The sequence below is a fragment of the Leucoraja erinacea genome, chromosome 4 (genome assembly GCF_028641065.1).
Source record: "Leucoraja erinacea ecotype New England chromosome 4, Leri_hhj_1, whole genome shotgun sequence".
Taxonomy (NCBI): Eukaryota; Metazoa; Chordata; class Chondrichthyes; order Rajiformes; family Rajidae; genus Leucoraja; species Leucoraja erinaceus.
Genome location: NC_073380.1, coordinates 104,845,657 through 104,870,132, shown reverse-complemented (window position 1 = coordinate 104,870,132; position 24,476 = coordinate 104,845,657). Strand labels below are relative to the sequence as shown.

The 24,476-nt window shown below is 43.8% G+C and overlaps 1 pseudogene; it reads left to right on the top strand.

Moving 5' to 3' along the window:
* The first annotated feature begins 21,629 nt into the window (after positions 1 to 21,629).
* LOC129696799 (U2 spliceosomal RNA) lies at positions 21,630 to 21,735 on the top strand (annotated as a pseudogene).
* The last annotated feature ends 2,741 nt before the right edge of the window (positions 21,736 to 24,476 follow it).

The window sequence follows — 24,476 nt, the reverse complement described above, 5'->3', positions numbered from 1 at the left end:
CCCCCACCCCCACCCCCCCACACACATACCCCAACAAAAAATAACAAAAACTACATAAAAACATAGACAAAAAATAATAAAAACGCAGACGGGCTGCAGAGGCCGCTGCTGACGAGAGTTGCGCCGCCTACCGGATAAAGTATGATTATGTCACCCATTCCGTTTCTCCAGAGATGCCGCCTGTCCCGCTGAGTAAAGTGCCTGTCCCACAAGCTTGCGACTCCATGCGGCAAGCGCGACCTAACGCGGTCGCTTGAGCCGTACGGCCTCGCGGGGCCGGTCCCACTTCGATCGCCGGAGCCATATGGAGTTGTGCGGAGCTGGTCCCGACATCGCACGGGGCTCTGAAAAACTGACCGTGTTCAAAAATTCTGCGCGGCCCGCAGCCGCCTCAACGCTGTATGCACCGCCTCGACGCCGTACGTCACGCGCAAACTTCCCGCGGACTTCGCTCGATCTTCATGTCACTCACTCGACCTCCACGTGGCCCCCTCTTCAGGTTTGGTCGCGTTTGCCGCATGCAGTCGCATGCTCGTGGGACAGGTCCTCTACTCCAGCATTTTCTGTCCATCTTCAGTGATCCTGATTGTCTGCTTGAGTCACTGGGCCACAAAGTCATGATCTGTTGACTTAAAAGAGATGGGCCACCGATGGGCCAATAGTGATCTTAAATATTGAATTCTTACTGCAATGCTTTCCTTTCTGGTGGGAGAGTCTCTGCTGATTCAAGGTTACAAATTTTGATTGGGCATTAATAAATAATGTTCATAAGAACACTGTTTGCAGTTTTAAATCAATCACATTTATGCATTAATGAAGGAAGGTTTAAAAGCATAATTTGCAATTCAGTGACACATAGAATCCAACAGATCTGTGTTGGAGGTTGTTATAAGATCATTAGATCGTAAGTGATAGGTGTAGAATTAGGCCATTCGGCCCATCAACACCATTCAATCATGGCTGATCTATCACTCCCTCCTAACACCTTTTTCCTACCGTCTCCCCATTGACTCCACTCAATCACAATTGTCATTTACGAGCAATAATGAGGATTACATTTACACTTCTGATTGTTGAATCTCCCTTTCATTTTGTTTCTCACCCATCACTCTTCTTGCATAAATTAAAATATGGGCTTTTATATCTTTAACTTATGAGTTAAAATGCATTTTCAAGATGCACTAATTAAAATATTTTCCAGTGCTTTCAAAAAATATTTTCTGCAGATCAAAAACTAAACTACAACCTAGTTGCAACTCACATCATAGGATGGAAAGGTAAAGGGAAAGGGAGAATGGGATTGGTGTAATGTTAGAAACTCTACAAGCAGATGCTCTGTGTAATCCACCACAAATAGACCACACCACTGCTTTAAATGTGGACAACCTTGAAACCTCAGGTGGGTATAAATTAATTAAGGAAATTAGTAGATGTCAAAAATTAACAAATAGTCAAGACAGGTTTTTTTTCAGACACATGGAACATGGCTGCGTTATTTGACAGTTATTCCTCTGTGGCTGATTTTCATAGAGATTTTATGGAGATAATAAAAATGTTGAGGATTGAATCCCCAAGAGGTTTGTCACTGATTGGGACAATCTGAAGAAAATTTTAGCTATTTTTAAATTTTTAGTCATACACTTATAGGATGTGACATCTTCCACAAGGCAGCTTGCAAGACATTTATAACTCTTAACAGCCTGATATACATTGATTCCTTCAAAAGTCTTGTGGCTCCCAACTGTCTAAGTTAGCTGGGAAGCAATTTAAATTGAATTAACCTGATGGAAAACTAATGACATCAGATAAGCTACTGATTTTACCCACTGCTCAAGTTTATTGACTTAGGTTGAGCTAGGTTTGAATTTTACGATAATTATTTTTGTTTTAATTTGAAGCACATTGGCCAGATTCTGATAGCTGTTGGCAGTACATCTGATTGGAACCACTGGTGCTCTGATATTGAGTTTGTAGTCATTCTCACACTTCCCTGCACATACTGTCAAATGCAGTAATCCCATGGCAGGTTTTGAAAAATCGAGAATATATCTCTTCATTCTAGTGCTGGAGCCCAGAAGAGGGTGTAGCTCTACATAGGGGAAGCATCATCTCAGATCCCAGTGTGTGCCTGGCCCAGAATCCAAGATGCCATTGACTTCAAGGGGAAATGAGAGGACCATTGGCAAAGGGTGAGGTAAGTGAACTTTCAGCAAATTATTTCACTTTAATGGTTTTAATTATTGGTAAGCCTTTTGGTTTGCTTTTAGTTATATGTAATGCAATTTAAATTGTTTATATTTATTTTCATAGTTAAACTTTCAGAAATACTTAAAATCTATTGAAACATCTATTACAACAATGTCCTAGGGATAATGGTCACAGGATCTAGGGATTAAGCAAGGCTGAAGATGTCCTGGTTGTGTTGCTCCTAGCCTGGCCAAGCCGACTATCCGCGAGTCACGGCGCCAGGTGGAAGAGGCCTTTGCCCGAGCCAGATGCTTGCCCCTTTTAGTGGGGTTGTATAGTAATTATTAGAATATTTGTAACATAGTTGTTTGATGATTTTGAAACTGGTGGTGGGTATGTCACCACCGTTTAGTTTTTTTGTTTTTTTGTATCGTGTTGAAATTATATATATTAGGTATGTTACAAAACCTACCTGAATCGTCATTGGGAATCTGCCCTCAGCCATGTCGGCGATTTTGGCGCTGTTTGGAGGGGGCGGGTTTAAAACGCGATTTTTACTAGGCTGTACTAATCGCACATGTTCAGCCTAGTAAATCATTAACGAAAAATCGCTGCAAGACCCGGTCGCAAAAGGTATTATTAGTTTTATAGGCCTCGATAATATAGTTATAATAGTTATAAAATTACTGTTTCGTTCCGCAACCTCTCGCAGCCCCAGGGTTTTATAGAGCAAACAATTAAAGGTATGTACCTTATTTTTACATTAAATGGGTCATATATATAACCCTATATATCAAGTTATCTATAGCGAGTAGCTCATTTTGGGCTTTTTATATCCCGCAGTATTTTTCTCGGCATTTGAGGGCACTAATCCAGCGCTATGTCAACGTTCTAAACCAGCGCGTTCCACAGGAACCCACTAGAAAGCCGATTTAAATGGGCATTTATTTACAGCAATTGAACACTAAATTCCTTCCATTTGGCCTATAAATTAATGTAAATTAGATATAAAAATCATGTTATATTGTGAATTATTTGTGAATAATCTTTGGACACTTAGGCTATTTAAAAATGTTAATCTTTCCTTAAGAAATGGGCTTTTGATTATCCAAGATCACAGCTTTTTTGTAATGTCCATTGAAAATCAATAGGGAACAAGATGCTAATTTCCAAGTATGAAAATGGTCATAACTTTTTTAATACTTGAGATATGAAAGTGAATTTGGTGTCAAATTAAACTTATTGTTATGCTTTATCTGATGGGATAAATTGCAGACTTGATTTTTTAAATCTCAAAATTCTGTAACATTGCTATATATATTAGTTTTGATACAAACAAAAAAGCTGGTTACGAATCCTGGACAAGGATTGTAATATTGTTGTTTAATAGTTTACTTGATATATTTGTTAGTCTTGTATTATGGTGGTGGGTTCTGTTTTGTTTTATTGTATTGTAAATAATATTTTAATATTTGAATAAATATTTTTGATTTATAAAAAAAAAAGCTGGTTACCAAACTCACAGTACTGGTTCTCTGCGCATCCCTCTGAAATTGGATCTTCGACTTCCTCATCCACAGACCCCAGTCTGTTTGAATTGGCAGAAACACTTCATCCTCAGTGATAATTAGTACGGGGGCACCTCACTCCATTTTCAAGTTCGCTGATGACACCACCGTTGTGGAACGAATTACAGATGGTGATGAGTCAGAGTATAGAAGTGAGATCGACTGACTGACCTAATGTTGCCAGCGCAACAACCTGGCTCTCAATATCAGCAAAACCAAAGAACTGATTGTGGACTTTGGAAGAAGAAGTTTGAGGACCCACAATCCCATGGTGGAAGGGTCAAAAACTTCAAAATCCTGGCTGTGCATTTTTCCGATGATCTTACCTGGACCCTGCACACTGATGCAATCATAAAGTAAGCACTTCAGTGCCCCTACTTCCTGAGAATATAACGGGGATTCATGAACTTCTACAGGTGCACTATAGAGAGCATACTGACTGGTTGCATCGTGGCCTGGTTCAGCAATTTGAACGACCAGGAGCGGAAACGACATGCAAAACGGTGTAAACACTGCGCAGTCCATCATCGGCTCTGACACCACCATCGAAGGGATCTATCGTAGTCGCTGCCTCAAAATGGCAGCCAACATCATCAAAGACCTACACCATCCTGGCCACACACTCATCTCACCACTGCCATTTTGAAGAAGGTACAGGAGCCTAAGAAGTGTAACGTCCAGGTTCAGGAACAGCTTCTTCTCTACAGCCATCAGGCTATTAAACACTACAACCTCATGAGGTATGAACTACAATAGACTATTATTATTATTATTATTATTATTATTATTATTATTGCACTGTTATTGTTTGGGGGGGGTTTCTGAGTTTTTGTTATATTATTTATTATGATTATATATTCTGTTGTGCTGCAACATGTAGGAATTTCATTGTTCTATTTGGGACATATGACAATAAAACTCTCTTGGTTTGATTCACAAGCAAGGCCGCAATTTCTCTGCCTTGAGTATGTGGCTTAAAGTAACTGACCACATGGCACATCAAGAGTCAAGAGTATGTTTACTGGCATGTCCCAAAATGAAATTCTTACTTGCAGAAGCACAACAGATATGTAAATCTAGTACTCTATAAACACCATGATAAACACCAAACAACAAATAAAAATAAAGAAATTATAATAGTGCAGAGGCAAAAACAATGCCCCCAAATCCATGTGATTGGAACTTATTGGAGGTTGTACTGTTTAATAGTCTGATCATTGCAGGGAAGAAGCTGCCCCTGAAACTAGGCTTTACAATTTTCAGGCTCCTGTACCTTCTTCCCGATGGCAGGAGTGTGGCCAGGATGGTGTGGGACTGATGTTGCTGGCTGCATTTTTGAGGCAATAACTCCTATTGAATCATTTGATTGTGGGGAGGGCAGTGTCCATGATCGACTGGGTAATATTAACCGCTTTGTACAATCTTTGTTCCTGGCTGTTCAAGGTGCCAAACATAGCCTTGATGCAACCAGTCAATATGGTCTCCACTGTACACCTGTAGGAATTCAGGAGAGTATACAATGGCATACCAAAATTCCTCAATCATCTCAAAAAGTGAAAGCAGTAATGTGCTTTCTTTATGATTGCGTCAATATACCAAGTCCAAGAGTTCACCAAAGATCTGCACGCCCAGGAATTTGAAGGCTTTGACTCTCACCACCATCGTCCTGTCGATGGAAAAGGGGTTGTGGATCCTTGACCTTCCTCTTCCAAAGTCAACAATCTGTTCCTTGGTTTTAGTGACATTGGGAGCAAGACTGTTGTATTTCCACCATTTGGTCAGTCCATCGATCTCCCTCCTATACTCTGACTCATTGTCATCTGTAATTCGCCCTACATTGGTGGAGTTATCGGCAAATTTGAGGATGGAGTTTTAACAGTGTCCGGCTGCACTGTCATGAGTGCAGAATGAGTAGAGCTGGAGGCTGAGCACACAGCCTTGATGTGCTCCTGTGCTGACAGTTATCGAGGAGAAAGTATTGCTGCCAATTCATGCAGATTGTGGTCTGTGGACGATAAAATCGAGAATCCAGTTGCAGAGTGCAGACGCCCAGTTCAGTGAGCTTGGTAACTGTAAAGAGGAGTCATAACACACTGTGTCTTTACTACTGTTTATTCATTGCTGCCCTAGCTGTTCGTGGTCTGTCACCGGAACTAGAGAGAGGGATCAATGGGTGGGAAGGTTGTAATTATACTTGTGATGTGGGGAGTGGTTAGTAGTGGTGAGGTCACTATGTTAAAGGTACATGCACATGTCATCTACATCCTTCCCCTTGGAAATGAAAAGCAATACAGTAGTGACAGGGCGACCACGTCTCATACGCTACGAGCAGGTAAGCAAAATCACCATAACGGACAGGCGGCTTGACCACCCGCCCGGACCGGGAACGCAGCTCGCCATCTCCCCCCTCTGCAGGAAGAACAGGAGTAGGAGCAGGTGTGGGTGAGCGAACCAGGGACCCGGGAGGAGGGGAAGCAGGCGCAGCAGCGGGAAGACGGGCAGGCGAGGGAGGACTGGCGGTTGGAGAGCGGGGCTGATAGAGCTGAGAGGGCAGGGACCGAGGCATGTGTGGAGGGGCAGGCAACGTGGCAGACAGCGGGGGGGCAAAGGGGTCGGCAGGCGGTGGTGGGGGCTCGTTGACAAGCCGCAGATGTTGGCGGGACCGGCGGTAAATGGTACCGTCATGGTCGACTAGATAGGACCGCGGCGAATCAGCAGTACCGACGACGATGGCAAGCCAGGAGTGACCGGAGGGTGACTGCATCCGGACGACTTGACCAGGGAACAGACGCGGGAGGGGACGGCAGGACTTGAGGGCAATGCGCTCCTGGACGGCAGCGGGCTGGAGAACAGAGGGCACGATGGACCGCGGGGTCACCAGGATCGGAGGTCTCGTAGTGCGAGACATCGGCCGCTGTGCTGGCGAGCCCAAGGCAGGGTCGCGGGAGATGTTTCGAAGGTTGAGGAGGGCCAGGTAAAAGTCAGAATGGGTCAATCTACAATGTTCCTGCAAGTCCTTAGCGCTGCGGACAGCGCGCTCTGCCAAGCCATTGCTTTGCGGGTACTCTCCATTAATCTGATGCCGGGTGAACATTTAAAAACTAGAATGCAGTTAGTGGGGATGTCGCACATTGCGGTAAACTTAGCCATAAGACATACCGGGTCCCGATACCTTCACCTGCACCATAGACAAACGACTCAGACCGTTCCAGGGCATCGGGACCAACCAGGTTGAGGAGCAGAGAAGCCTGTGTCGCATGGGTGGCAGCAGGATGGGCGATCGTGGCGTAGTGTTGGAAGTCACGTCTAAAGACACCCCACCGATGGGCAATGTCCGAGTCGAAGACAAGCATATCGGGTTTGCGGCAAGAAGTAGCCATGGCACGGGAGATACAAAAAAAACACACAATGGGGAACTGGGTCAAAAGTAAAGAAAACCCGACAAATGGGAGGCGCAAAGGTACGTTCTGACACCATGTAAAGAGGAGTCATAACACACTGTGTCTTTATTACTGTTTATTCATGATACACATACGTTGCTGCCCTAGCTGTTCGTGGTCTGTCACCGGAACTAGAGAGAGGGATCAATGGGTGGGAAGGTTGTAATTATGGTGATGTGGGGAGTGCTTAGTAGTGGTGAGGTCACCATGTTAAAGGTACATGCACATATACTCTACGGTAACCAGTTTGGAGGGGATGATTGTATTGAATTCCGAGTTATAATCTATGAACAACAGTCTGACATATGTGCTTTATTGTCCAAATGGACAAGTGCAGAAAATGTTGCTTCAAAGACAATTGAAATACAGTCACTGATAAATGACGAATTGCATATGGAGTAAACTGAGGATGAGTGGTAGTCTTCCTTTACTAAAGAACATCAGTAAACCCTTTGTTGTTTTTAAGAGAACGTAACTGGCTTGCTAACTATTTCTCAGATTTTTAAAAATATTTCTGGATTTTTTATTGTAGAACTTAAATTTGTCTACCAGCAACAATAGGAATTAAGCACAGATACGCATGTTTTGTGAAGGCTAGGGACTGATAGCTTCTCTCTGGAAGTTGTTGGGATGTTCACATCATGTGGAAAGGTTGAGGGAATAGAAATGCTATTAACTAGCACAATGTTTTATGTGTTATATCATGGTATTCAAACCATAAATCAATACGAAATGCGGTCAGAAACAATGCAAACACGGCATATTTTGGGAAATTTTAGCACAATCCTTTTTAGTTATGACACACTTAAGCTGAGAGATAATAACATGTGACTGACTTTGCTATTACAATATTCTGGAGAAATAAAACTAGCTCCATGGAAAGATATCAGCTATGGACACTAAAGCAGGCCTTTACTGGAAAGCACCATGGAGGTTCACAGTAATAATCCACTGGACATCCACAGGTCCACCTTCATATTTCTTGGTTGGTGGTCTTCCCCCTGGTGCTCACCTCTACAATATCCTATTGGGCCTTGGAAAGGGGTGCTTGTCTCCATGCCTTGCCCAGTACTCAGCCTCATTACTAAGCTCTGAACGGTCCTATTTTTACATTAGTTCTTGCTGGGAAGTGGTAATTTAACAGCTCCCACTCTGGTTGGTAATAACTGCAGAATTTCTACTTCTCTTTTAAATTCAGGTTGAAATGTGTGTGAACTTTTCAAATCGTGCATGTTAGAATATTTCTACCCCAAAGCTTCTATGAAAGCTAGTGACACAACAAGTCGGACCGCTGCCTCGTAGAACCAATGTTCAAACCTGACCATGGATGCTGCCTGTATGAAGTTTGTATGTTCTCTCTTGCGACTGCATGGGTTTCCCCCAGGTGTGCTGGTTCCTCACACATCCTAAAGACGTATGACTTTAGACTTCAGAGATGTAGACTTTAGAGAAACAGCACAGAAATAGTACATTCAGCAAACTTTATATTATGGCAATGAGCATTGGGTGGCACAGAGGCACTGTCTCACAGATCCAGTGACCCAGATTCAATATTTATCTTCAATACAGTCCATGTGGAGTTTGCATGTTCTTCTTCTGACAATATAAGTCTCCTTCAAATGTCCCAGCATTCTCCCACAAGCCAAACACAAGCAGGTCAGCAGATTAATTAGCCACTGCAAATGTCTTCTGTGTGTAGGTGAGTGGTAGAAACTGCAGAAATATAGGAGAATAGAATTAGATTGTTATAGGATTGATGTAAATGGGTTTTGGATTGTTGACCAAGACTTGGTTGGCAGGAGGGCCTGCTTTGTGCTGTGTGATTATATGACTGCTTCCTTCCTTATGCTAATTGAAAAAAAGGATTTATAAGATATATAAATCAAAAGGCTCCTGTAACCAAAAGGTTTTGATGTTAATAATTATGTTTTTAAGTTCATGATAATCAGGTGTATACATATTTTAAACACCTGTACATTCAGGATTGATTGATTGATTTAAAGATTCAACATAGAAACAGGTCCTTTAGCCCTCTGAGTCCACGCCTGCCATTTATCAGCCATTCACACACTTTCTTTGTTATCCCAATGTTGTATTTACTCCCTACATACAATAGGGGCAATTCACAGACCAATTAACCTACAAACCCACACATCGTTGGGATGTAGGAAGTAGCTGGAGCATCCGGAGGAAACTCATGCAGTGATAAGGTGAACGTGAAAACTTCACAGGGACAGCACTCAAGGTCAGGATTGAACTGGGTCTTTGGCACTGTGAGGCAGCTGCTCTACCAGCTGTACCACTGTGCTGCTCGTGAAATCAGTGAACTGACAGAAGACTAATAACATATAACATATAACAATTACAGCACGGAAACAGGCCATCTCGGCCCTACAAGTCCGTGCCGAACAATTATTTTCCCTTAGTCCCACCTGCCTGCACTCACACCATAACCCTCCATTCCCTTCTCATCCATATGCCTATCCAATTTATTTCAGAATCAGAATCAGAATCAATTTATTTGTCATTTGGACCCCTGGAGGTCCAAACGAAATGCCGTTTCTGCAGCCATACATAACACACAAATAGACCCCAGACACAACATAATTACATTTAACATAAACATCCATCACATAACTGTGATGGAGGCCAAATAAACGTATCTCTCCACTGCACTCTCCCCCCCCCCCCGATGTCAGAGTCAAAGTCATAGCCCCCGGCTGGCGATGGCGATTGTCCCGCGGCCATTTAAGCCACGCCGGGTGGTGCGAGGTCGCACACCGGGTCTTGGTGTTGGTGCCCCCGGTGTGCGCTCGCAGAGTCCGCGGCCATTCCAGCCGCGCGGGGCAGCGGTGTCAGGCCCCGCTCCAGGAGCTCTTCGACCCCGCAACTCGGGCGGGAGAAGTCGCCGCCGCAGAAGCCCCGAAAAGCGGTCTCCCTCCAGGGAGCCGTGGGCTCGGCGCCGTCGTCCACAGACCTGTAGAGAGCCTCCGACTCTCCGGCAGCAGCAGCAGCAGCAGCAGCAACAGCATCAGCAGCAGCAGCGCTCCTCCACCGCTCCGGACCCGGCCAGCTCCGCGACGGCAACGGTGAGTCGGCAGCTGAGTCCCCGGTCTCTTCCTGTTGGAGGCCGCTCCTCGTTGCGGCCTCAACGACGACTGAGACCCGACAAGAAAAGGTCGGGTCTCAGTGCAGGGAGAGATTCAAAAAGTTTCCCCCCCCCACACACACACCCCCCAACATAAAATAACAAAAACTACACAGAAACACAGACAAAAAATAATAATAAAACGCGGACAGGCTGCAGAGGCCGCTGCTGGCCAGAGCCGCGCCGCCTTTTTAAATGATACCAAACAAACCTGCCTCCACCACTTCCACTGGAAGCTCATTCCACACCGCTACCACTCTCTGCGTAAAGAAGTTCCCCCTCATGTTACCCCTAAACTTCTGTCTCTTAATACTGAAGTCATGTCCTCTTGTTTGAATCTTCCCTATTCTCAAAGGGAAAAGCTTGTCCACATCAACTCTGTCTATCCCGCTCATCATTTTAAAGACCTCTATCAAGTCCCCCTTAACCTTCTGCGCTCCAGAGAATGAAGACCTAACCTATTCAACCTATCTCTGTAACTTAGTTGTTGAAACCCAGGCAACATTCTAGTAAATCTCCTCTGTACTCTCTCTATTTTGTTGACATCCTTCCTATAATTGGGCGACCAAAATTGTACACCATACTCCAGATTTGGTCTCACCAATGCCTTGTACAATTTTAACATTACATCCCAACTTCTATACTCAATGCTCTGATTTATATAGGCTAGCATACCAAAAGCTTTCTTTACCACCCTGTCTATATGAGATTCCACCTTCAAGGAAATATGCACGGTTATTCCCAGATCCCTCTGTTCAACTGCATTCTTCAATTCGCTACCATTTACCATGTACGTCCTATTTTGATTTGTCCTGCCAAGGTGTAGCACCTCACATTTATCAGCATTAAACTCCATCTGCCATCTTTCAGCCCATTCTTCCAAATGGCCCAAATCACTCCGTAGACTTTGGAAATCCTCTTCATGATCCACAACACCCCCTATCTTGGTATCATCTGCATACTTACTAATCCAATTTACCACACCTTCATCCAGATCATTGATGTACATGACAAACAACAAAGGACCCAACACAGATCCTTGAGGCACCCCACTAGTCACCTGCCTCCAACCCGAAAAACAGCCATTCACCATTACCCTCTGGCGTTTCCCATTCAGCCACTGTTAAATCCATCTTGCTAATCCTGCATTTATACCCAACAGTTGAACCTTCTTAACCAACCTTCCATGAGGAACCTTGTCAAAGGCCTTACTAAAGTCCATATAGACAACATCCACTGCTTTACCCCTGTCAATTTCCCTAGTAACCTCTTCAAAAAATTCAAGAAGATTAGTCAAACATGACCTTCCAGGCACAAATCCGTTGACTGTTCCTAATCAGACCCTGTTTATCCAAATGCTTATATATATTATCTCTGAGTATATTTTTCCATTAATTTGCCCACCACTGAAGTCAAACTAACAGGTCTATAATTGCTAGGTTTACTCTTAGAACCCTTTTTAAACAATGGAACAACATGCGCAGTATTCCAATCCTCGGGGACTATTCCCGTTTCTAATGACATTTGAAATATTTCTGTCATAGCCCCGGCTATTTCTACACTAACTTCCCTCAATGTCCTAGGGAATATCCTGTCAGGACCTGGAGACTTATCCACTTTTATATTTTTCAAAAGTGTCAGTACTTCTTTTACTTTGAAACTCGTAGTATCCATAGCTACTCTACTAGTTTCCCTTACCTCACATAATTCAATATCCTTCTCCTTGGTGAATACTGAAGAAAATAAATTGTTCAATATCTCCCCCATCTCTTTTGGCTCTGCAGATAGCTGTCCACTCTGTCTCTCCAATGGACCAATTTTATCCCTCGTTATCCTTTTGCTATTAATATAGCTGTAGAAACCCTTGGGATTTACTTTCACATTACTTGCCAAAGCAACCTCATATCTTCTTTTAGCTTTTCTAATTTTTTTCTTAAGATTCTTTTTACATTCCTTATACTCCTCAAGCACCTCATTTACTCCATGCTGCCTATAATTATTGTAGATCTCTCTCTTTTTCTGAACCAAGTGTCCAATTTCCCTTGAAAACCATGGCTCTTTCCAATTTTTACTATTTCCTTTCAACCGAACAGGAACATAAAGATTCTGTACTCTTAAAATTTCCCCTTTAAATGTCCTCAATTTCTCTTCTACATCCTTCCCATAAAACAAAATGTCCCACTTCACTGCTTTAAAATCATTTCGCATCTCATCAAAGTTAGCCTTTCTCCAATCAAAAATCTCAACCCTAGGTCCAGTTCTGACCCTCTCCATAGTTATATTGAAACTAATGGTATTGTGATCACTGGACCCGAAGTGCTCCCCAGTGCATACCTCCACCACCTGTCCTGTCTCATTTCCTAACAGGAGGTCCAGCACTGCCCCTTCTCTACTAGGTACTTCTATGTATTGCTGCAAAAAACTATCTGAAATCTCCCACAATCGCTACCTTGTGCTTACTACTAATATCTGCTATCTCCTTACATATTTGCTCTTCCAATTCTCGATCCCCATTTGGCGGTCTATAATACACCCCTATAAGTGTTGCTACACCTTTCCCACTTCTCAGTTCCACCCAAATAGCCTCCCTAGATGAGCCCTCCAATCTATCCTGGCAAAGCACTGCTGTAATATCTTCCCTGACTAGCAATGCAACACCTCCACCTCTTGCCCCTCCAATTCTATCACACCTGAAGCAACGAAATCCTGGAATATTTAGATCATGTTTCACTGATCGCCACAACATCATACTTCCAGGTGTCTATCCAGACTCTAAGCTCATCCACCTTTCTTACAATGCTCCTAGCATTAAAATATGCACATTTAAGAAACCCCCCGCCTCTTATTCTCTGTTTATTTCCTTTTTCTTCTTTCTCCTCTTGTGTCCGAGTGGTCCCCTTTTCTTACCAATGTTGAGCAGTTGCATCTTGAACATTATTCATACTTGTAATGTAAAAAACAATCTATTTCCACAAGACCAGAAGAATGAGATTTTAGACAGTGGGTCGATGTGAATGGAATAGAACAGCAGCAACCAAATGCAGTTCTTTTACCACATCAGGTACATACCACAATCATAGGGTCCGCTGTCAATTCCTCTGTTCATTTCAACACCTGAAATATCCCCAAGGAATGTATTACATTTGGATTAGATCTAAAAGTTAGATTTTTGTTCATAAATGAGGGAAAATAATGGCAAAACCAGAGTTGGGATGATGGGGGTGATGTTCTCCATCTATTCTCAATTATTCTGCTGATTTGTGCAGGAGCAGTAAGGTAATGATGCACGTTGAAAGAGTGCTTCAACAGATAGAGTGTGTGACAATATTGAGCAGATTCTTTAGGCTTTGTGAGGTGTTTCACCATTCTGCTGTTTGTGCTGGAGCTGCTTTGTGACTTGCCCAGCTCTGAACAGAATGTGCTGTTAAATTGCAAGTGAACTAAACAATGCATCATATTATTTTCAAAATTGTTCCTCAGTGCTGTCATGGGCTGCTTTGAGCTCCTTTATCAGTTGCGTCAACTCATGAATAAAAAATATTAGACAAACTAATATAGATTCACACTGGAAGAGCCCAGATGGATTTCTCAAAGGGCATGATTTCATCCCCCAACAATAGCTACTGTAATTTATTCAAGAGTAATGTTGCATCACATCACGTTTAAACAAATAATTCCAGGCATTTGCTATTTTCACAAGAACTGATTCTCTTTCTTTGAATTGCCCCCAATTCTAGTACCTGTATGATAATATCAACACCAAAGATTTTGGTAAATATTTGTGACGACATAGATTTAAATTCTGGAGTATAACCTTAACGCCGCCCCCCCCCCCCCCCCACCCCCCTTTCCTAAAAGCAGTCACTTAAGGGCCTGTCCCACGAACATGCAACTGCATGCGGCAAGCGCGACCTAACGTGGTCGCTTGAGCCATATGGAGTTGTGCGGAGCTGATCCCGTCGATCGCAGGAGCCGTATGGAGTTGTGCGGAGCTGGTCCCGACATCGTGCGGGGCTCCGAAAAACTGACACTGTCCAAAAATTCCGCGTGGCAACGGCCTGTCGGCCCGCAGCCGCCTTGAGGCCGTACGTACCGCCTCGATGGCCATGCACAGCGTCTCGACGCTGTACGTCACGCACGAACTTCCCGCGGACTTCGCTCGAACTTCACGTCAACTCCTACGGGATCACTCGACCTCCGTGCGGCCCCCGCTTCCGGTTTGGTTGTGCTCACCGCATGCAGTCGCATGCTCGTGGGACAGGCCCTTAACTTTACGTAATAATTTTGTAGGTCAGTGAGTTATAGTGATCTTAGCACAAGCTTGAAGTTGAATGGGTTACGAACACTTTGTAATAAGTGCACTAATGTGTTCAAATGACATTTCTTTGTGCTTTATATGTGTATATAACATTGATTACTTCAGTCTCAAACCTCAACTCGGCCCTAATGTCCCTCTTATTGCGAGAGAAAGAAGCCATTTACTTATCCATGTTCATGTCATTAAATGTTAAGGTTTTCAGGTAACTAGTTTCACTAGGGATTGAACCCGAAACCAACTACAAAAAGAGGAAAGATAATAACCAGTACATTCTCAAACCAATTACTTTAGGATTTTTCAAGCTGAAAGACTAAGACCTAAGTAGAATCCACCAGAAATGCGTGAAGCTCAAATCAGCATAATTTATTCTTCGATAAACCAAACAATTTGATAACACTGTATTTTAACCTGTGTAATAATATTTAGACAATTGTGTTCAATAAACTTTTGAAACCTGTGAAAGTTGTTTATATTGAAAATGTAATTTGAAAATCTTAGGAAGGGGCTGGTGTTGCTGAAAACAATGATGTGCCACAAACTTGGTTTATACTCTCTAGAATTTAGAAGATTGAGAGGGGATCTTATAGAAACTTACAAAATTCTTAAGGGGTTGGACAGGCTAGATGCAGGAAGATTGTTCCCGATGTTAGGGAAGTCCAGGACAAGGGGTCAGCTTAAGGATAAAGGGGAAATCCTTTAAAACCGAGATGAGAAGAACTTTTTTCACACAGAGAGTGGTGAATCTCTGGAACTCTCTGCCACAGAGGGTAGTTGAGGCCAGTTCATTGGCTATATTTAAGAGGGAGTTAGATGTGGCCCTTGTGGCTAAGGGGATCAGGGGGTATGGAGAGAAGGCAGGTACGGGATACTGAGTTGGATGATCAGCCATGATCATATTGAATGGCGGTGCAGGCTCGAAGGGCCGAATGGCCTACTCCTGCACCTAATTTCTATGTTTCTAACATTTATTTCCACAAACCAGACCAAATTTTATAAGTGACTTAATCATTCCTTCTTTAAATTGCAATTTTGCCTCCATAATAATAAGCCACAAAGTACAAGTGCTTACGACCTCACTCTGGAGAAATAACATAAGCTATATAATTACAAAAAACATCCAAACTCTCTTACTTGTTTATGCACCAGATGCTTTTGTATTAAGTATTGGAATACAATAAATACTCAAAAAATGAAAATTTCCAAAATTTAAAATGTTGTCATGAATATGCTAATTTTGTACAATTCTTGAAAGATATTTCTATTATAAAGTCATTACCTCTTTTTTTTATTCCATTGTTGTACTTGAGGTTTTTTTTTGCTGTGCAATCTTAGCTTAGTTTTTAAGTTGTTTATTTCTTGCCGTATAAATCCTTAGCTCATGTATACTTTTTTGTTTACTCCGCAAATAATGCAAATAAGTCCTTTCATTGTACCCTTGTGTATTTGACAATAAACTAATCTGAATCTGAATTCCATAGAAATACTTAACACGTGTTTGTTCAATTCTTCTTTGGCTGGCAAATTTGGGAAACCCTGGATGATGAGAGCTATTGGGGCTCTGGTCAGGACAAATGAAGAAACATGAGTAGATTTATGCAGTTGGGATGAAAATAATCCCTCCCTGAGTATAAGAATAGAAGGAGTGCACTTAAGGCAATCTAGAAGGAAGGGAAATTATGTGAAATGGACCTGGCAGACAAGGTAAAGGGAAATCTCAAGAGATTCTACTTGTATATTAAGAATAACGGGAGGCAAGAGAAAGAAAAGGTCTTCTTGAATATCACCATTGCCGTCTTTATGATAGGACTGCAAGAGCAGGGGGAGATATTAAATGAATATTTCTAATTTGTTTTAAATGATCAGAAGACCATGGAAGCTAAGGGATTGAGGTATAGGAGTGTAATTTCTATACAAATTACAAATACAAATTACCCAAGAGAAAGTGTTTTCAAGCTCATTAAAGTTGACACATCCCCAGAACCATAACAAAGTTATCCTCTGATCTTGTAAGAACCTAGCAAGTAAATTGTGGAGGCTTTACCACAGGTGAAGTTTCGGACCGAAGGGTGGCTAATGTTGTTTCATTAATTGGCATATTGTGCCATTATTTAAAATTCTATATTTTGCCTGTCCCACTAACGCGACTTTTCAGCAACTCCCTTCGACCTTCAAGCTTAAGGGCACTCGCCTGAAAAACCTCGAGCTGGATCGACCGTCAGCGATGAAACGGCGATCTGGATCGACCGACCACACGCACATGCACACGCACACACACACACACACACACACACACACACACACACACCAGATTCTGATCTTAGTTGTGTGTGTTGTCTTGCCTCTGTCAAATTATGTTGTTGATCAAGCGGGACTTTTTCCAGCACAGAAACAGCAAGACTGAGAACATTTTCATTCATTCATTTAGTTTAGTTTAGTTTTGAGATACAGCGTGGAAACCGGCCCTTCAGCCCACTGAATCCGTAGCAACCAGCAATCACCCATTCATGCTAGTTCTATCCTACACACATAGGGACAATATTTTACCGAAGCCAATTAACTTGGAATGTGGGAAGAAACCAAAGTAGCTGGGGAGCATCCATGCGGACATAGGGAGAACATACAAACTCCGCAGAGACAGCACCTGTAGTCAGGACCCAACCAAGGTCTCTGGTGCTGTGAGGTAACAACTCTATGCCTGCGCCACTGTGCCCCCTTCAGGAAACATTGTGCCGCAGATGTCAACTATGTCACTTTTCCCCCTATTTGCTCAAGATTAATAGGCTGGCGATCCTACTACCAACAAGCCTTTCTCGATTTCATCCCATATTTTACGTTTCCTATCATATTCCATCCACTTTTGGCTTAGTAATCAGGCAGGAAATGAGTGGGAAACGTCCCATTGTTTCAAATCCTTGCATCATTTAGTTCTAGCCTGATATTCTAATGTAATTTATAACAAATTTTGTGTAGATTAAATGCTACTGTTAGTCATTTCATTTACCATTTTTCTCCTTCTCGTATACACTAAATTAAGATTTAGTGTATACGAGATGAAACAGCGAGCTGGATCGACCGGCAGCACACACACACACACACACACACACAAACACATCGCAAAGGCAGGGACCAGTGAAAGCGGGGGAGCGCTGTCTGAAATTCACATCTGTGATGAACAGGATGGTAAAAGATGGCTGGCACAATGTACAGTAAGTCCTTTAGAGAGTGCGGAGGAGAGGGGAGGCGGGAGGGAGATAAGGGGGAGAGAAGGGGAGAGAAGGGGGTAGAACGGGGTAGAAGGGGGGAGAAGCGGGGAGAAGGGGGATAGAAGGAGTGGAGACACTTTTAAGAAGCCAGACAACTTTTAATAAAGTTAGCGGGCATTTAACATTACCGGTCGGTTTTCCTTGGTTCTGAAAACTCCAATGAGTCAATTAAAATGCCCAGTCAGCAAAGGAGATTGCCTATGGCTACCTGGACAGCCTATAACTACATAGCGACCCCACTCCACTGCACTACGAGTTCAAAAGAACCATGCCGATTTAGTATACACTAAATCTTAATGGTTTGAGTACAAGCCTTGTGTATGAATTGGCCAGATATTTCATTTTGGTGGAATACTTATTTGGTCACCATAGCTATAGTTTCATGGTATGTTTGCGTCACTTACGATAAGGTTCCCTTTCATATTTGATGAAGAGCTACTATATCTTCAATCCCTCTAATATTAAACACAATGGGTTCCCTTCTCAAGATTTAAAGTTGATTTATATCATTTGATCCAGCACATAATTGTTAATTGGGGAGAAGATGTTAAAAAGTCGCTTGAGTTCAGTTCAGTTCAGTTCACCACATGCACCATCCAAGCTACAGTGAAATGATGGGGTGAATGACTCGGCAGGTGCTCAGAGGAGGGGATTTTGGCAAGTGGGTTAGGGTTTGATGAATAGTTGATAATAAGTGATATATATTTCGTTGTCTCTAATGCATTTCGTTGTCTCTGTACTGTACACTGACAATGACAATTAAATTGAATCTGAATCTGCTCTGGGATAACATATAAAATAAGTAGTGGGGTGGATTCTGCAGGGATACAGAATTAGGGAATCTCTGATCTAGGAAAATCCTGCAGAAATCGTTTGTGGTTATGAAGAGCATAAAGACTAGCTACATGGTAGATAGTTTCCAAAATGGCCTCTTTATGAACTCCCTAACTTTGGATGGTCGCTATTATTAAATCTACATAAAACATGTTCCTGGCTGTGTCCATTTGAAATAGGAGAAATCACACTTGTTTCATTACTAACCATTTCAAGTGTTAGTTTACGTAAGTACAATCGCTCTTCCCTTTGACCATGTGTTACTGTCTGCAGCTCTTTCTCTCTGTTACATCCTTTTGTACAGCTCTTGGCCACAGGAAGAGGAGAGAGGAACCTGCTCCCTTATACATCAAAGGAGATATATGCCTTTGATGTATATGGTGGAGAGAGCCACTGGCTTTAAGTTCCTGGGAATAAACATCTCCCAGGACCTCAAATGGCAAATGAACACCGTCACTCTCGTGAAGAAGTCACATCAGCGGCTGTATTTCCTGAGGTCTCTGCGGAGAGCAAACGTCTCACAGCCGCTGCTGCTGTCCTTCTACCGATGCGCCGTGGAAAGTATCCCCTCCTATGGAATCCTGGTGTGGTTTGCTAGCTGTGCTGTGGCTGAGAGGAGGGCGCTGCAGGGAATTATAAAAACTGCACAGGGCATTACAAACACTCAACTGCCCTCCTTGGATGATATATACAGGGCCCGATGCTTGCGCAGGGCCACAAATATCAAGCAGGACACATCCCACCCTGCCAACCACCTTTTCACTCTGCTACCCTCTGGGAGGCGATTCAGGACTCTGAAGGCTCGCACCGGTAGACTAAAAAATAGTTTCTACCCATGTGCGATAAAAGAGCTAAATTCCAACAGAGAACACTCGGGAAGCAAAATGTAATTCCAAGAAATGCCGCCAAATTCTTTTTAATTCTTTTTAAATACTTATTTATTATTTTACTAATAAGTGTACATATGTGTCAATGGTTGTCATGTTTGTATTTTTTTAACTGGAGGAGATAGAAACATAGAAACATAGAAATTAGGTGCAGGAGTAGGCCATTCGGCCCTTCGAGCCTGCATCGCCATTCACTATGATCATGGCTGATCATCCAACTCAGTATCCTGTACCTGCCTTCTCTCCATACCCCCTGATCCCCTTAGCCACAAGGGCCACATCTAACTCCCTCTTAAATATAGCCAATGAACTGGCCTCAACTAACCTCTGTGGCAGAGAGTTTCAGAGATGTCATGGAATTTTGTTGCACAGTATTGTGCAATGACAATAAACCTATTCATTAATTCATGTCTGATTAGAGGCACTTCAACATATTGCCAGACATAAATGCTGCTTAAAAATGACAAACATATTTTTACACAAGATATGCACCATATATGACAAACTAATTCTCCTTACTTATGTGGTTCTCATTTATGCCAATGTGTACTGTTTGGACAATGCAAATCAACTGTTTAGTTTACAAATGTTATTTGGCATATCATGGCGAGGCATTATGATGTTTAAGGGACTAAGTCATTATGTGGAACTGATATAATTTTTTAAGCTGCTGCAATATGAATCTGCTCCTGCTAACATACACCCACAAATGCATTAAATGTGTGCCTGGGTGATCAGCTTAATGGAATTCATGATCATCCAAAATGTTACCAATATTGAAATGGATTTTCAAGTCCTCAACAGCTGAAAATAGAAATAGTTCTTGGACTTTCTGTTGTCATTGGCCTTGTTAAATGATTTTGAGTTCCAGAACATTAGTGTTTTGTATAATTTTACTTCGGAGTCACGTGAGTGACTTCGTGAAGAAGCCCGCTTCCACGCATGCGTGTCATATCGCTACACGCATTGCAACGAGTCACACAGGGGGGAACGGCGTTCCCCAGCGGGAGAATTTGAAAGTCGGGAACAGCAGGTAAGAGACTCTGCGTTCCTTTTTCTACTTACCTTTTAGGAGGCTGCGGAAAGCTGGCGGGGAGACCCGTGGAGGGCGAGCAGCCGGCAGCAGCAACAGCACGAGTTTCCCTGGAGGGGAACAACCTGTGCCCGACTTTGTTCCCGCACCGGCAAAATTCACTTCTCGGCCGGGCGGGAAGCAAAGCAAAGAGGTCCCGTATGCCAGTCTTTAGCGAGACTGGCTTGGAACAGTCGCTAGCGGCCAGCGCGAAGGCTGCGGGACAGAGAGCAGGGACCAGCGCTGTAAGTACCCGGGGTACACAGCAGGGCTGGAAACGCTCAGCGAGTGCAGCGGCACTATGGAGTAGGAACTGGACGTCCGGGCCGAAAACCTTCTTCAAGAGGTAAGCACCGGGGTTGGTCCAGGGGATCCATAGGTACAGGAACTGCCGCGAATGGACCAGGCCCGTGAACACCGGGGCCGGTCCGAGCGGCTCGAACCCGACACGCAGGGAACAACGTTCACCAGCGGGAGAATGAAAAGTTGGGAACCGCAGGTAGGAGACTCTGCGTTTCCTTCCACTTACCTTTAGGTGCAGACATGGACTGGGTCCATGTCAGCTGCAGAATGCCGGCTGGAGAACCGCGGAGTGCAGGCAGCCGGCAGGAGAGCAGTAACGGCAGTCGGCAGCGGCAGCGGCAGGAGCACTGTCAGCGGCAGGAGTACTGTCAGCAGCAGGAGCACTGGCAGCGGCAGGAGCAGCAGCGGCAGGAGCTGGCAACGGCAGGAGCAGCATGGGCACATCGATTCCCAGAGAGGGAAAACACCGGAGCCCAACTTCGCTCCAGCACGGTGAGAAAATTCATTTCTCGGCAGCAAAGGACTTTGCAGTTGACTGGCTGCAATCTACTACAAGGGACCAGTATGTGAGTACCAGGGTCGGTCCCAGCGGGGTTTTTAGTTACAATAATCACTTCTGGGCCTTTTGGCTAAGATCAAGTGTAGTATCTGTTCTTATCAGTTTAATATCTGATTCATCCCTTATCTAGGGACCATATATTAAATAAAAACTATAGTAGCTGTTATCATCAGTTTGAATGTCTTATATGTCCCTTATCTAAGGACCATATAAGTAGGAGTGTCCAGAATTGAGGGCATTAGAGTGGGGTTGACCGGCTGCAACGACCGCAAGGGACCAGTACCGTCAGTATGGGGGTCGGTCCCAGGGGTCTAAGATAAAGGAGCAGCCAGGAGTGCTGAGAGCGTTGGAGCCGGGTTAAAGAAATGGAATAGATGGAAGCAGCTGTGCCAGTTATCCTCCACACCGGCCATATCCACTCCACGGAAGGAAGGACAAAACTGAAGAAGGAGGACCATGGAACAGCGGGCAGCCAGCAGCAGCCAGCGGCACTTGGATCATCCGTAGTGGGATCAGCTGTGCCCGATGTAGGCCCCGCACCGGCCAGATCCATGCGGCCGAGCGGTAAGGCTAGACGCATATCAAACAAGGTAGTGGACCCAGAGGGTCCGACTTTGCATATACCGCCGGCAACCAGCGCCGAGAGGGCTGGAGCGGGAAGAAGCGGTGTATGGAGCCTTGCTCCAACGTGATAAACCCACAGCAGTACCTCGTTGAGGGCTGCACAATGCTTCTACCCCATCAGAGGGGAGCACTGTGGGTCAGTTCTGGGTTGACTTGCAAGAGGGGGCCGCAGAACAAAAGACAAGTGGGCAGCAGTTAAGCCCCACATGGGTACCCCGTGCGGGACCCTAGAGATCTCTAACTCTATAAAAAAGAGTAGGCAGGACCCTGATGGGCCAGAGCCTGGTAATACAGCATCCCATGATCCTAACACAGCAGGGACTCTGCTGGACATGGTGGCTGATTACTTTAGCCAAGTCAAACATGGGTAGACTTGGATCCAGGATGGCAATAGTATTACTATATGTCTGGCCACAAACGCCAACAAGAAAAATTTACAGACACTGGCCAGACATCTGCCACCTGGCAACGGTGAGGCATTACAGGTGCCCAGTGTAAACCAATGCATTTGGCAGCATATGGGGACGAACATCAGGAACCAGGACCTCAAGATCCAGAGAACCTTAAAGGGATTCACGGAAGGCATCATAGCATACACCCGCACCCTGGACTAAACGTAGGTAACCAAAGACCATCAAGACGCACTAGCTCTGTTTAGTAATATGCAATATGACCTGAACTACACGTGGAAGGCGGCCATTCAGCCAGCACTAGGACCCCAAAATGCTACCATTTGCAAACAAAGAACCGTGTGTGGACAAAGCCAAGACACTGGGGCTCATCAAGGCCAGCACAAGGGCCTATTTTGGGGCATGATACCAGCCACAGGCAAGGCCATAAAAAATGTGGCTCATACCAGTGGCAGTGCCAGAAATCAATATAACCCGCAGGATCCTTTTTTAGGGTATGGCCAGGGCGGCCACCCTGGAAGATGCGGAAGCCTAAACCTCCCACACAACCCCGAACAAGAGATATCAAACCAGAACCTCCTTTTCAAAAAAACCAAGGAAATAACTCAACCACCGGTAACCATGGAGGTAGGTGGGTGTGGTTTATTCTGTTAAAATAGGGACCTACGATGGTAGGGGAGGTTGCAACACTACAGTTATGTATGGTATATAATCACTACAGATTCATATAATCTCAGCAGTATTCAGGGTTATCTGATAGGATTTACTCATCCCAATAACCACAGTACAACATACACCAGAAGGGCATTTTGTCCTTACATAAACCAAACAATCCAAAACCCACATGGTGCTACAAAAAATTGTACACGCAAGGTGTGATTGAGCATACTTTTCATGGAACATTAGAATTGTATCAAACATATTTATTAAATAAAATAGAGTAGGGTTGCAGGATTATCATTTGATTTTAACCCTAAACACATTTGTTCTAGATATTCATTTTAAGATGGATACTCTTATTATTGATAAAGACTTGGGGTCAGCTGCGGTTTTCTATATGGCAGGCATTGACTCAAAAGAGGAACTTTGGCAATATAGAGCTTACAAAAGGGGCAATCATCAGCCCCAATATTATTTACTAAAATTCTAAAACCAGCTTGGCATTGTTATGTAAACAAAGCCATAGGGTGATGTATTTCCCCCATTCGGCCCCATCAATGGGGTACTAGGGAAAATTGAACTACACTCGGCATCTGGAATTCTCAGAGTACCCGACTGGCCTACTAAATCATGGTATTCGGTCATACAGGGGATGGTGTTAGAACCATGTTCCCTATTGAACATAGCCAAAAATTATTAATTTATCCAGTGACTGGAGGCAGTCATCCATGCCATAAGACTATGGATTTATTGATTGGTAGAGTCTAAAAGACCCACTACACGGCAGTGGGCTGTCAGACAGGACGATGAATCTCATCTCATCTGCACTAAGACTGTCAACACGGAAGCAGTACCTTGGACACATCAAGAAATGGGGCATATACTGCTTGGACAACAACCTCGACCAACAGGCCAAGAATTTCTGGCCGTATTGGATTTTTAACAAGCCTCCATTATGATAATCGATGGGGCTACAGTGCCATCAATAGTGCCACAAGTGCACTCTCCAATTACCTATCACAAGGAACGGAGCGGCACGCGGTGGAAACGCACCCCTGGTAAGAAAACCAGGTACTCCGAAATCTGGGACGTGGGTGTCGTTTCTCAACATGCTGAGGAGCTTGTAGCTCATAACAGCGTTGTCACTTCAGTAACAGTCCAGGAAGATGGTTATGCTCATGGTGTTATTTACCGCACAACGAG